This window comes from Piliocolobus tephrosceles, chromosome 18 (genome assembly GCF_002776525.5).
Source record: "Piliocolobus tephrosceles isolate RC106 chromosome 18, ASM277652v3, whole genome shotgun sequence".
NCBI lineage: Eukaryota > Metazoa > Chordata > Mammalia > Primates > Cercopithecidae > Piliocolobus > Piliocolobus tephrosceles.
Window position 1 is genome coordinate 55389287 of NC_045451.1, and position 14106 is coordinate 55403392.

The 14106-nt window shown below is 41.0% G+C and overlaps 1 non-coding gene across 1 annotated transcript; it reads left to right on the forward strand.

Annotated features, from left to right (window-relative positions):
- Positions 1-841: 841 nt before the first annotated feature.
- Positions 842-1054, forward strand: LOC111539789. Its single transcript, XR_002730779.1, has one exon. It is a non-coding gene; the product is annotated as a small nucleolar RNA U3 (small nucleolar RNA).
- Positions 1055-14106: the final 13052 nt, after the last annotated feature.

Below are 14106 nucleotides of genomic sequence, written 5' to 3' on the forward strand. Positions count from 1 at the left end.
CTCTGGAGGCAGAGGTTGCAGTGAGTCAAAAATCACGCCACTGCCCTCCAGCCTGGGTGATAGAGCAAGACTTTGTCTAAAACAAAACAAAACAAAACCTCCAAAAAACCACTACAGAGTCATTAGTCCCTCTGTTGTCAGTATCGCAAAGTTCTCATTTCATGTATAAAGCCTTCATCACATTAATTTCTAGGTAGATTTACCATCTCCCAACACAAAGTCTCTGTAAAAATACCAGCTGTAGAAGTTATCTGAAAGCAGCTTCCCTCTATGATTTCTGCCTTTACTTTCTTTCTCTGTCTCCTCCCTCAGGGAACGCTGGAAGAGGAGACAGGCCCCAGGTTTGGGCAGGAAGTTGGAGACCAGCCTGGCCAACATGGTGAAAACCTGTCTCTACTAAAAGTACAAAAAAATTAGCTGGGTGTGGTGGCAGGCAGTTTTCAGGCTGAGGCCAATCTAACTATGCATACCAGGAACATTCCAATATTTCTTCAGCAACGTTGCCCCAGCACTTCACTGGTTAACTTCTTATGTCCACCATTTGTGGATTCCACAGCTACTTGTCAATGGTGAATATTGATCATCATGATTATCTACTGATTATCTACATATCCCAACTACTCCTTGCATGTTGTTCATTATTTTCTCAACACTCAGCATATTTGCAATGTGTTATTTCATATCACAGACAAGGAAACTGAATGCAGAGATGTTTTATTTCTTGCCAAACATCATATGAGGATGAACGATGAAACTGATTTGAAACCAGAATTGCCCAATTCCAACATCTGTTTTTTTTTTTTTTTTCACTCTGATATGCTGCAATTAAAATGTTATTTCTAAGACTGTACTTTCCGACATCGTTTCTATAGTTGGTTGTGAGAGAAGTTTCTCTGAACTTGTGGAGCACGGGAAACCGGGAGGAGGAGGCACAGGGTGCTCTCCACATGTGTGAAACCGGCTGTGGGTGTTGCTTTCCTGCAACTGCCATATGCCACTGATGATCTTCTCTTCCTCTGGAAGAGTAAGAGGGGAAGGACACAGTTTCAGTGCTTCCCATTTATAATTAATTAATTAAGGGCAGGTGCAGGGGCTCACACTTGTAACCCCAGCACTTTAGGAGACTGAGCAAGGAGGATTCCCTGAATCTGGGAGTTTGAGATCAGCCTGGGCAGCAGAGTGAGACCCTGCCTTAAAAAAATTTTTGGTTTGTTTTGTTTTAATTTTTATTTTTTTGAGACAGGGTCTTGCTCTGTTGCCCAGGCTGGAGTGCAGTAGTATGATCTCGGCTCACTGCAGCCTCTGCCTCTGGGTTCAAACGATTCTCATGACTCAGCCTCCCAAGTAGCTGGGATTACAGGTGCCTGCCACCACACCCAGCTAATTTTTTTGTACTTTTAGTAGAGATGGGTTTTCACCATGTTGGCCAGGCTGGTCTCGAACTCCTGATCTCAAGTGATCTGCCCACCTCAGCCTCCCAAAGTGCTGGGATTACAGGCATGAGCCACCGTACCCAGCCAAAAAAACATTTTTTTTTTTTTAATTAGCCAGACATTGTGGCATGTGCCTGTGGTTGCAGTAACCATGGGGGCTGAGGTGGGAGGATAGGTTGAGCCCAGGAGTTTGAAACCAGCCTGGGCAGCAAAGTGAGACCCTGCCTCAAAAAAAGAAAAAAAAAAAAAAAAAAACTGAAAAGCTATTTCTTACAGATATTCATTGAGTGGAAAGCAATTTAATTTTACATATAATAAGTTATTTCAAAAAGAACTGTAGTGATGTGTGGCAATTTTTCATCAAAGCCTGATACAAATCAAGATCTACCACGGAGTCAGTAGGTGTGCTCCAGAGATACCCTTCTTGACCAAAACAAAGCAGGGCAGAGGTTGGGAGGCCTTTTGGGCTGGGCTCCAGGACACAATGACTAGGAGATGATGCAAAGCGCGTGACCGAGTAGAGAGAACTACACAATTTGCTTCCATATTAGACTCTGCAAAAGTAGTTCTTAAATGTTAGCTCACATGCAACCCAGTCACGTTACTGAGCAGATTCCTGGACTCTAGTCCTGGGTGATTCTTGCAGGTGGTGCATTGACCAGGTTAGGAGAATCATTGTCCAAGGTCTCAAAGCCAAATTTAGGACGCTGAGAGAAAGAATCCTAAGTGGTTGAATGGGAAACTGATTCTCCTTTTGAGCACACCTTAGATTCAAATAATTGATTGGAGAAGACCATTCTATACAAAAATCTTCTGACCTGCAGAGTTTCTACAAAAAGTCTTGAGAAACAAAAAAAAAACATATATTTTTGGAAAAGATTGAATTTAATTATAATTTTGCAAATTATACTGCGGGAAAGGTCAACAAAAAGAAGTGTATTGCGGATGATCTTATAAAAAGAACCTTTTGTAAAGCAACAATTACCTTCTGATTTGTCTACTCTGAATGCTTGATGTTTATTTAAATTGGATGTTCTCATAGCAGGACACACCTGATACCTGGCTTGTCTAAACACTTAGAAAGTCAAATTGTCAGGCCGGGCGCGGTGGCTCAAGCCTGTAATCCCAGCACTTTGGGAGGCCGAGACGGGCGGATCACGAGGTCAGGAGATCGAGACCATCCTGGCTAACACGGTGAAACCCCATCTCTACTAAAAATACAAAAAAAAAAACTAGCCGGGCGAGGTGGCGGGCGCCTGTAGTCCCGGCTACTCGGGAGGCTGAGGCAGGAGAATGGCGTAAACCCGGGAGGCGGAGCTTGCAGTGAGCTGAGATCCGGCCACTGCACTCCAGCCTGGGCGACAGAACAAGACTCCGTCTCAAAAAAAAAAAAAAAAAAGAAAGTCAAATTGTCTAGTTACCAAAGCCCATCTTATTTCCTGAACACGTATGGATGGTCTTTCAGGAGTCATTTCACAGTGATGTGCAGAGAGAAAAACAAAACAAACAAACAAACAAAAACCAAATCACTGTTCCTAAGTGCATTTTCCAGCCTATGTCTAACTTTCTAGCGGATAAAGGCAATAAAAATGTTTGGGTCCAACACTGCAATATAATTTGAAATTCCTTGCTTACTGAAATCCTAGCCAAAAGGCTTTCTTTAGTTTTGTATTAAATTATCCCATTTGGTTGGCTGCCTTAATCAACTTAACCGATTATTTGCCAGATCACCATTTGCCTCTGTGCAGACACCCCGCCAGAGCTCAGGTGAACAATTTCTTGGGCCAGAGCGCCTTTCTTTTTCCTCAATACCAAGACTGTCTCCTGCCACACCTTTAACAGTGCTCTCCATCTGTAACCTCAGGTTCATAATGCAGCTTTGTTACTTGGTTTGTCTAAAAGCAATTAGTAGTTTCAGATTTTTATTTCCTATTTGGGGGCGAGATGATTTGGGGGAGAGTTGGGGAGGTGACTGAACAAAGCCAGTTGAACAGTTAATACTTTAACCTTGCGTATAATTTATACAATAAACAAAGTCACATGCTTCCCTAATAATTTAGATGTAAGCAAATGTTGATTTATTCAGGAAGGCTACTGCCAGAAGCAAAGCCTGCAGCACTAAAATTTGAATTAAACTAGGACAGAAGCAGGCTAGTCTATAATAACATTTGTATAATTTTATTTTTGCCCTTGGCTCAGTTCATTTCCTCGTACAGTAGATGCATGAAATTGGTTCTTCAGCCACCTTTAGCTGATGCTCATTGATACCCGGGCAGGCAGAGAAGCAAGAGAATGCACCTTTCTAAGCTTTGTGTTTTCAATCATAAGGCCTTGACTTCCTAGGTCATTTCTGACAATGATTATCTTTCTCTGAATTGTGTTTTTGGCAAATATCTCAGAAAAGCTTCATTTAACCTAGAGATACAGTTCCCCCCTCTTACTGTGAGGGGACTCTTAGAACTGAGACAGTTAAATAGATGCAAATGTTGTGCTGTTTTTATTCCTTTATTCAAGCCCTGGGGCATGAAATCTGAGTTCTCTTACTCTGCTTTCAGCAGTGAAATAAGGGCCTGAAAAATCCTTTAAATGACGGTGAAAAATAAACATTAACTTGAAACAGTGAGGAATCAACCCCCCCTTTTACTATTAACCTTTGACTTAAGTAAAAACTAGGACCTACATTTTACAACTTACCACTTGTGTTAGGCTCTGAGGCTCCTTTTGAGGGGGCAGGCTCAAGCTGGTAAATAATTTTGGAGAGCTTCTGAAAAGTAGATGAAGTTTTATATTCAAACATAGGGAAACCTGGTTTTTTCATAGCAGTTCCTGAAATAATGACATTGCCAACACACACAGCACACACATGGAAGCGTTCTCAACCCCCATAATCACCTGGAAATGTCTTACAATTTTTATTCTTCCTCCTCCATACTTCCATTTTAGGCAAAGTAACAGCATTTTAGAGCGTCAAAACTTCTGAAATGAAGAATTTATTCCCTTAGTTCAGGAAATCAATTATGCTAAAAATTCTCCCTGACCTTTTATTTAAGGGGAGTTAAGAAAAAATAAAACCCTAAAAATTTAGAAATTAAAGAATTGGTATTGACACTTTATGTGCAATAATGCATTTATGCCTCACTTCTTCCAGCTGAGAAGGTAAATAGCAGTCCTAGTGTTTTGGAGGCAAACATTGTTCTGTCCTATTCTTGGTAACAAAATCTGCTCCCAGGCCTTCTCCATCCCTGTCTGATTGTGCCCTGGGGCTGTTGCAGGCGGCCGGAGGAGCCTTTCAGAAAATCCAGGCCATGTTTTGACTTCATTAGAGATTCCAAATAGAACAAGTTTTAGCCTGGCTCAGGCTTTGGTTATGAAAGTTTCCCACAGCTCTCAAAAATATACAGAATAATAAATGGCTGGGCAGAGAAATAGAAGGCAATGGTCATTCCATCAAAGGTTTCTAGTCACATCATAAACTACAATTGCAGAGCCTGAGGAGCTTATGTCACTAGGACCCAGAGATAAAATGTTTTGCCTTTGGCCCCCGAGGTCACGCGCTGGGGCAAGAGCTTTGAGGTTGGGTCCTTTGTTTGCAGACTGGCAGGGGAAGGGCACTTGATCCCTGCCTAGGAACAGAAAGAATGCCTCTCTCCCCCACCCTGTGGCCCCTTGGCCTTCCCTGGGGACAGGCTGTGTGGCTCAGCGGGCATTGTGAAACCTTCCACCCCAAGGGGTGGCTGTAAAGCTTCAAATGTTTTCGGGCATTTCCAGCATAAAGGCAAAAATGGATGAGTTTCAGTGGGATAAGCTCTGAGGCTCCAAGGAAAATCCCCTAAGGCAGTGGGTGTGAGGAGGAAACTTTGTATTGTCTTGCTGCAGATTTTTTCTTTCATTTTTCTTTTCTTTTTCTTTTATTAAGTCAAGATGTTATATGAATGCACCAGTTAAATATTACATGCAAACTTCTTAAGGGAACCATTTCCTCCCCAGTCTACAGATCAGTCTCCAGTTTGTCCATATTCCTGTTTCCCATCCTCCTTCCTCCTCTCTCCCTTGTTCCGGGTTCTCCCTTCTCTTTACCCCCACCCTTTTTTGGGAGGAATCGTAAAACCACACTTTAATGACAAACTCCAGAAGGCTAGGACCTTATGAGGATCCTAGATATTCATGCTACCAAATTCCATGGAATGGCCTTCATTTTCCACACACTTTTATTTCAGAAAACATATGAACTACTAGAAGTCACTCAAACAAGGAAGGATTTACATTCATTTTTTTCCCCCAAATAGTCTTAATATACATGTTTCTTGCAGAAGCAGATTTTGTTGATGCTTTATTTTTATTTTTTAAAGCCAGTAACTAACTATAGCCTGACAATTCCTATCCCATCACATTGATATTAGACTGGTGGGCTGTGACTTTAGGACATCAAAGAAATTGATTACAACTTTTTTATATGTGGCTCACATGCAGCCATTACCACGATCCAAACATTATATGCTAACCTCGGAATCACGGAAGTGACGGGAGAAACACACTGTGGTTAGTGATTAAAGACTGGACTCAAAATTGTCTCCAAACCCATTTTTTAAAAGTCTTTGAACATCACCAAAATTGTATTAATGAGCTTTGGCTGGAAAGAACACTACAGTGTGTCTCTATCTCCATTTCTCACATTTTAGTTAAACTTATAAACCCTTCCCCCAGATGGGCTTCCCCTGGTAACCATATTAAACAGAAGCATTAGGTAGAATCCATAAGAAAATATTCGTGCTTGTAATCCCAGCACTTTGGGAGGCCAAGGGGGGCGGATCACCTGAGGTTGGGAGTTCTCGACCAGCCTGACCAACATGGAGAAACCCCGTCTCTACTAAAAAAAATAATAATAATAATAATACAAAATTAGCCAGTCATGGTGGTACATGCCTGTAATCGCAGAGGTTACGGTGAGCCGAGATTGCACCATTGCACTCCAGCCTGGGCAACAAGAGCAAAACTCCGTCTCAAAAAAAAAAGAAAAGAAAAAAAAAATATTCATCTCTTTTTTAAAATGCATAAACCATCCCGAAAATATACACCTTAAAAATAAAAAAGGGGTTTAGTAAATATTTTATATTTCACTCATCTGGAATTATAACAGAAATGAAAACTGTTTTATTAGAAAATGTACCATTTGCAGGGAGGTGCATGTGCCTATGCCCCTGAGTCTTTATTAAAGCAATGGAGGAAAAACAGCCAGGAACAAGGTGAAAAGAAGTTCATTCACTGTCTCAGAAAATAAAGACCTCAGACTTTCTAAATGAAAATATACCATTAGCATCAGATACTAATCACAAGGTAATTATTTTTAAAGAGGTTCCTAAGTAAGACACACACACCCATGACACCCCGAGGCTAATCTACGCACCAAGAGACTTATTCTGCCCTTCGTTGTATGTGAGTTAGTTGTCCTTGGAGTGAATAAAGGCTGCTTTCCATGTTATTCTACCCTCCTGTAAAAAGAAGAAAAAAATGTCACTTCAGAAGATACGGATAAAAATGCATCTGATTAAAAAACATTCCTCAAGGGCAATTTGGATAAAAGTTAAACTGGGCAACATCAAACTAGGCCCCTTCCTATAAAATATATCAAATTCAAAGAAGTTTCTTGTTTTTGTTTTCTTTCAAGTTACTAATCTTTTTAATGAATCTCAGACTCCATCAGCCAAACTGCTTTTTTTGGTAAGAATAGTTTTTACCTATGTAAAGGCAAGGATTGGTTTGACAGAAAGCACCCAAAATATTAATGACACGGCAAAATATCTTTCTATTCTTTGGTTAAGAAAAAAACTCTGTTCAAGGAATTTCAAGTGAACAGAATTGTCCACGCTGGAAAGGGCAGTCCTCGTCAATCCAGGTGACTTACTATGGGCTTATGATCCCTAAAAGTGGCCCCCAGTACCCCCCCATATCCCTGCTGGCATGAACTACAACACCAGGTCACCTTTTCAAGAAATCCCCATTAATAAGCCTCCAACAGTGTAACATATCAGCTGTTGTGGAAATTTTTTTCAAGGATAAAGAGAGTTTCTGCCCTCATTAGGCTACATAGTATTAGGCTGCATGTATATCCATATCTTATACCAAGCCTATGAGCTAGCCAATGTCCTATAACTCCCTTTGGAGCTATATGCTAGTCAGCACTCTTCATTCATTCATTCATTCATGTAACCTCCCTTACTGAAGACCCCACAATGTGCCAGCACTGCTTCTAAGAGCTGAGACATCAGACATGAAGGAGACAGGTAACATCCTGCTCTAGAGGAGTTTATTTTCCCCCAGGCAGAGGCATTCAATAAACCAGCAAACAGATGAAGAAAACCATTTTGGACAGTGATCAGTGAAATAAAAATAAAGGAACGTGGTCAGATAGGGTGGGCTAACGTGGACGGAAAGTCTTTGTTGGGTAGGTGGAGATGTTGAGCTAGAATCTGAATGTCAAGAAAGAGCCAGTTGTTGAGAAGCTAGGAAAATGAATTCTGCTTGCTTTTTAGTAAAGATTGATTTACTCACATTATTGTATGGATTGTACAACCTCACAAGCAGTATCACAGACAACTCACAGGATTCCAAGCAGAAATTCAAAACCCAGGCATCGCAAGAACCCTTAGCTTTTATTTGCCAGCAGGACAACCCCGGGCATTATTGCTCAGCTGAGGGCATATTTAATTACCAAATACTCTGCAAATGTCTTCCAAATTGTAAGATAAAGCCATCTAAATTGCTGACTTTCAAGAGGATATATTCCTTCCTTTATCATAGAAATGCCCCATTCCCTGATGAATTTGCATTTCCAATGATTCACCATTCATTTTAAATTCATTTTAATTTACAATTATTTTCTTAAATTCTTCTACACAGCTGGGAATCTGCAAAGTGCATTTGCTTTATTTCATTAGATAACTAACTTCATTGCTACCTGAGCAGTTCTTTGCTTCAGAAAAACATGCAGCACTTCTGCTATTTCACTGTACTGGCAGCATACTCACTATGCCAGCCAGATTTAGAAATGATTGCTTTTGCTTGTGGCTTACAAGAAAAGACTTCATATCATATATTAATTTTTAAAATGTTTTCTTAAGCCTCATTTTAGCCTCTATGGCAAACCCAGAGGCCAGGTAAAAATGAATGGTTATAATATGGTTTTGTTTAAAGGCACGAAAGTTAGCCATAGCCTTTTCCCATGACACATCTGACACTTCCACTATGGTCACTTAGGTGTCTGATGGTTTGTCAGAAAGCTAGCCATAACTTAGGCGGAAAACTGGACTCCATTAAAAAAACATTAAAAGCTGAGAGGGAGGCAAGTTGATGTGGCATGGCTCCCAGCACTAAGAAAGCAAGAGTGCATGGTGAAGCTTAGAAATAGAAAGTGATGTCCTCATAAAAACATGGCTCCAGGCTGGTGTGCCACTAGAAATTCTTCTGTCAGTTTAGAATATTTAGCTCTAAGGGATTTCGACTTTCAAATGTATCTTTGGATGCAAAATAGACTGCACAGGAGGAGATAGCATAGAAGGGAAAGAAGCGTTTGCTCCCAATTATGATCAGCTTACGTTAAACTGAAAATTTCTTTTCTTCCAGATAGAATATTTGATTAGAAAGGGGGCAAGTAGATTAGATGATCTTCCTTGCTGACATCAAGTGATCCTCTGGCCTCCGTAACTAGAAAACGTTGCTGATAACTGATAGAGCTAAACAATATTAAAAGCTTCAGCACTACTGGTTATCAGGGGAACCTTTCAGCCTAATTGGAAAGCTCAAAGCTTCAGGCGTCTGAAATTTTTTGGTTTAGGGCTCTTCTACAGCATTCCAATGCAGTATATCCAATCAATAATGTGATGCTATGCACAATACCATCACGAGGCTTATTAACTCCCCTGAGTTTTGTATTTGACTTGTTAAACTGTAAAAAGAGTTGGAGAAAACAAACAGAAAAGAAATATCTTGGTCCCTAGCTGCCAAAATATAAAATAAATAAACAAACTCCAGTGCTCAAAGAAAACTGAAAAGGGCAAAGTGGAAAATATATACAGATGTACTTTCATGCACAAAACATGAGCATCTTGGATGATTTCTCTTAGTGTGATCCGTCCTGTGTTTTAGGCAAAGGGGGCATCCATCCAAGCAGATTGAATTATGTGCTAAAATTCAGTTATGATGATGCAGATTCCACTCTAAAACCTATGGACAAGAGGCTTTTTTCCACAGCAGACTGTGGTGCTTTTCAGCCCACCCTGGCTACTAGCAGTGGTTACAGCTGCAGCAATTAGAGGTGAGCATCCCAAGGAAGTTCAATATAGTCGGTTCCTCAGAGCGACAGCTGTCTGCATCTGGGATACTTCACAATTTTCTTACCAATCTCCTTGCACAGAATGAAACAGCAGAATCTTCACACTCTGGTGACTCTGACAGAGCACGCTTGATTCAGATGTTTGTGAAATTGTCTGCTCCAGAGAACTTCCGCTGAAATCATCAGGGAGGTTTCGACAGCAACAACCAGAAAAAGTTCTTCATTTGGTTTTGAATTTTCCTTTTCGCCCAAAGGTTCACCAGGTTGCCGCTATAAGAGGTTTGAAAGGGAACATCGGTGGTATTAACAACTGAGTGAAAGGTAAGGAGCAGAAGTTGGAGTTCAGATCAAATTCAGCACCTGCTCCTGCCCTGTGATGAGAAACAATAACCTCTAGAAACACACGGCACAAGCCTCTTTTCTATGCCTGAGTTAAGAGATACACAGACCTAAATCTGAACGTAAAGACATATATTTACTCACATTTTAATATATCTGAAGCGATACTACAGCCCACAATCACGGTCAGCCAGCAGCAGTCAGCCGTAGCTGTCATTGCCTATACACGGGCATGAAACTGTGCAATGGCTGGGAAGAGAAACCTGAAGATGAGTGGGGACATCTCTTAGGAAATACTACATCACCAACACTCTCGATAGCAAAGCAGATGATCCTGTGCAGCCAAACATGAACTTGATGACTCCAAGTTGGAAAATAATTCAGAAGAGTCAGACTCAGAATGGGAAGTTTCGTAAATACCTTAACTAATTTATTTCATGTATACTTTCCTTATTACATGAGATGTATATGAGAGAAATCCATTCCAAAACAAGTTTAAAACCTTTTTCAGGGTCTCACTCTGTTACCCAGGCTGGAGTGCAGTGGCTTAGTCTTGGCTCACTGCAACCTCCACCTCCTGGGCTCAAGCAATCCTCCCACCTCAGCCTCCTGAGTACTGGGACTACAGGTGCACACCGCCATGCCTGGCTAAAATTTTGTATTTTTGTAGAGACGGGATTTTGCCACATTGCCCTGGCTGGTCTCAAACTCCTGGGCTCAAGTGATCCACCCACCTCTGCCTCCCAAAGTGCTAGGATTACAGGCGTGAGCCACTGAGCCTAGCCAAGGAACTCTTCCAATAGGTATACAATGAAAATTCTAAGGAATAAAACAATTACTGTGGTATAGTTGTGGTGGTATATCTTTCTTTCTTCATGGTACATAAAATCAATACAACCTAGACATCTAAAATTCAATGAAATATACAATTTTTGTAACCTAGAAGAGTTTACCTAGCTTCTCTGAGCTTCAGATTTCTCTCCTAGAAAAGGAGAATAATAACCCCAACTCCCAGAGAGATGGGGGCTGACAAAGCCAGCTCAGATAGAGTTCACAGAAGTCTATGTCCAACATTGTCTATTCCCAGTCAACAGTAGTAGCTACTCACCTCTTGTCATTTATCTGTTTCAGCCTGGATACAATGCAAGTAACACAAACATACTCATTTACTTATCCGGGTGTACTTGACTTTGTTAAACTCACCAGCCACGCACCAAGTGGACAAAAAAACAAGCACCAAGAAGGCCTTGATGTAGCGTATTTTTTTGGTGATCATCTATGAAGCAGATAAAGTGAAATGAAATGATTGTTTGAATCCAGTGTTCTAATGGTAGAATAATTGTGATGTCAAAACAGATTTTTTTAAAATGCTACTCCAGTGGAATAGAAATGAATACATCAATCTCAAAGTGGGTAGAGAAAATTGTTTTTTTTTAAAGGAAAACTTTTGACAATGAAAGAATGAGCCAACTAAAATGCCAAATTGTGCTTAAGTCGAAAGGTTAGATGACAGTTATTTTTCTCTGATTCCAACAAACAGGAAAAGGGGAATATGCAAATGAGCAAACGCAACAGTTTTAAGTGGTTGTTTCCTTTTAAAATAGTAGAGAAACAGAGCCAATGGGCTTCCAGTTTCCATTTTCATTCTTTCTTAGTATTTTTGCTATAATACTATAGATATCTCCTTTCTACTTTGTAAGGTCACAGTTGGTAGAGTCATATACAGAAAAGAACAATTTAGCCCCCTTATGCCTTAACAAATGTGCAACTGTGCTCTTTTAAAAGACTAGATGGCTGTCTAGAGAGATAGAAGGACATCAAAGTAGAGAATATGAAGACAAGCTAACAATCACTAATGTATTCTTAGAGGCAAGGCCTCTATTAAAATGATGGAATTACAATTTACGACCAAATTGTAATCCCATAATTTTAGGTCAATGTACACCCCAAACAAACAAAAACACAACCTGTTTTTAATGCAGAGCGTAGGAAAGATAAGAGAGAATATAATACCAAAAGAAAATAATTCTGCCTGACAGAGTCCCTGGAAGACTGAACTGAATAAGTAAGCAAGTGGACATCAGCCTTCACCTGAAGTACCCTGCTTCCTTCAGTCCACTAAGCTAGGCATTTGGAGTTGCTATTGCAGCTGTAGGATATTTACAAGGCCCATTATTTCATGCTGTCTGCTGTTGTGCACTTTTGCAAATAAATATTTTGCATGTCCCAAAATAAGCTCACAGGTGGAGATGGCATCACACCCAGAGCCAAGAACAGGACCGTAAACTGACATGACATGGCTTTGAGTGCCTGTGACAGCACAGCTGCTGCTGGAGTTAAGACAGAGTGTTCCCTGAGCCTCTGCCCCTGTCTGCTAACCCAGCCCCACATTTTTAGATAAATATAGCTGAATAGAATCTATTCAGAGAACGTAGGGCAAAATGGTACAGACTTTGGGCTCTCATAACCCCACCAAACCTGCTCTCTTCAAGGACACCAGTGACTTAGTAGCCAAATCTTTTAGACAGCTTTTAGCATCTTTCTTTTGCTGTCTTGACCACATTCTCCTTAAAATCCTCTCCTTTCCTGGGGGCTTCAGGACACCATTCTCTCTTGGGATTCTTCATGGAAGCTATGGTCTCTGCCTCTTGTGTTTCTTTTCTTCTTTTTCTTTCTTTCTTCTTCTTCTTCTTCTTCTTCTTCTTCTTCTTCTTCTTCTTCTTCTTCTTCTTCTTCTTCTTCTTCTTCTCCTTCTCCTTCTTCTTCTCCTCCTCCTCCTTCTTCTTCTTCTCTTCCTCTTCCTTCTCCTCCTCCTCTTCTTTTTCTTCATCATCTTCTTCTTCTTCTTGTGTTTAGAGACAGGATCTCACTCTGTTACCCAGGCTGGAGCACAGTGGTACAATCACGGCTCATTCCAGCCTAGAACTCCTGGGCACAAGCGATTCTCCTGCCTCGGCCTCATGAGGCGCTGGGACTACAGGTATGCACCACTATGCCCAGATAACTTTTTTTTCTATTTTTTGTAGAGATGGGTTCTCATTATGTTGCCCAGGCTTGTCTTGAACTCTGGGCCACAACTGATCCTCCCACCTCAGTCTCCCAACATGCTAGGATTACAGGTGTGAGCCACTGCACCTGGCCTTGGGTTCCTTTTGACACCCCTTGAATGCTGGTGTTCCCCAGGACCTTCCCACTCAAGCTGTTGTTCAAGAGCCAGCAGCATGTACCACCTGAAGGCTTGTCAGAAATCCTAGTGCTCAGGATAATGCTTTGAGAACAATCTACCTTCCAACATCTGCAATCTGACTCTACCTTTCTCTCCCCACTGCGACTATCTTGGTCTATGACCTGATCATCCCTCATCTGGAGTATTAATCAGTCACTTAACTGGTCTTCCTTACTCCATTCTCTCCTCTTCCATCAATTTTTTAATGCAAATTTTATTATGTCTGGGGCAAGTTGAATAACGACCCCTCAAAAATATTCACATTCTGTCCCTGGAACTTCTGAGTGTTACCTTACATGGAAAAAAGCGACTTTGCAGGTGTGATTAAGTCAAGAATCTCAAGATGAGAATATCCTGGATTACCCAGGTGGACTTGGTGGACTCTGAAGGGCTCCTATAAAAGAAAGGCAGGAGGATCCAAGTGAATAGTTGGAGATGTGACAATAAAAGCAAGAAGCTGGAGTGATTTAGAAGCAAGAAGCTGGAGTGATTTGAGGAAGGGGCCATAAGCCAAGGAACGCAGGTGGCCTGCAGAAACTGTAAAAGGAAGCAAGGAAATGGATTCTTCTCTAGAGTCTCCAGAAGGAACATAGCCCTTCTGACATTCTGATTTTTAGACTTCTGACCTCCAGAGTGGTAAACTAAAAAATGTTCGCCAGGATCACCTGAGGCCAAGAATTTGAGACCAGCCTGAGTAACATAGTGAGACACCATCTCTACCAAAAAAACAAAAATTAGCTGGGCCTAGTTGTGTACACCTGTAGTACCAGTTACCCAAG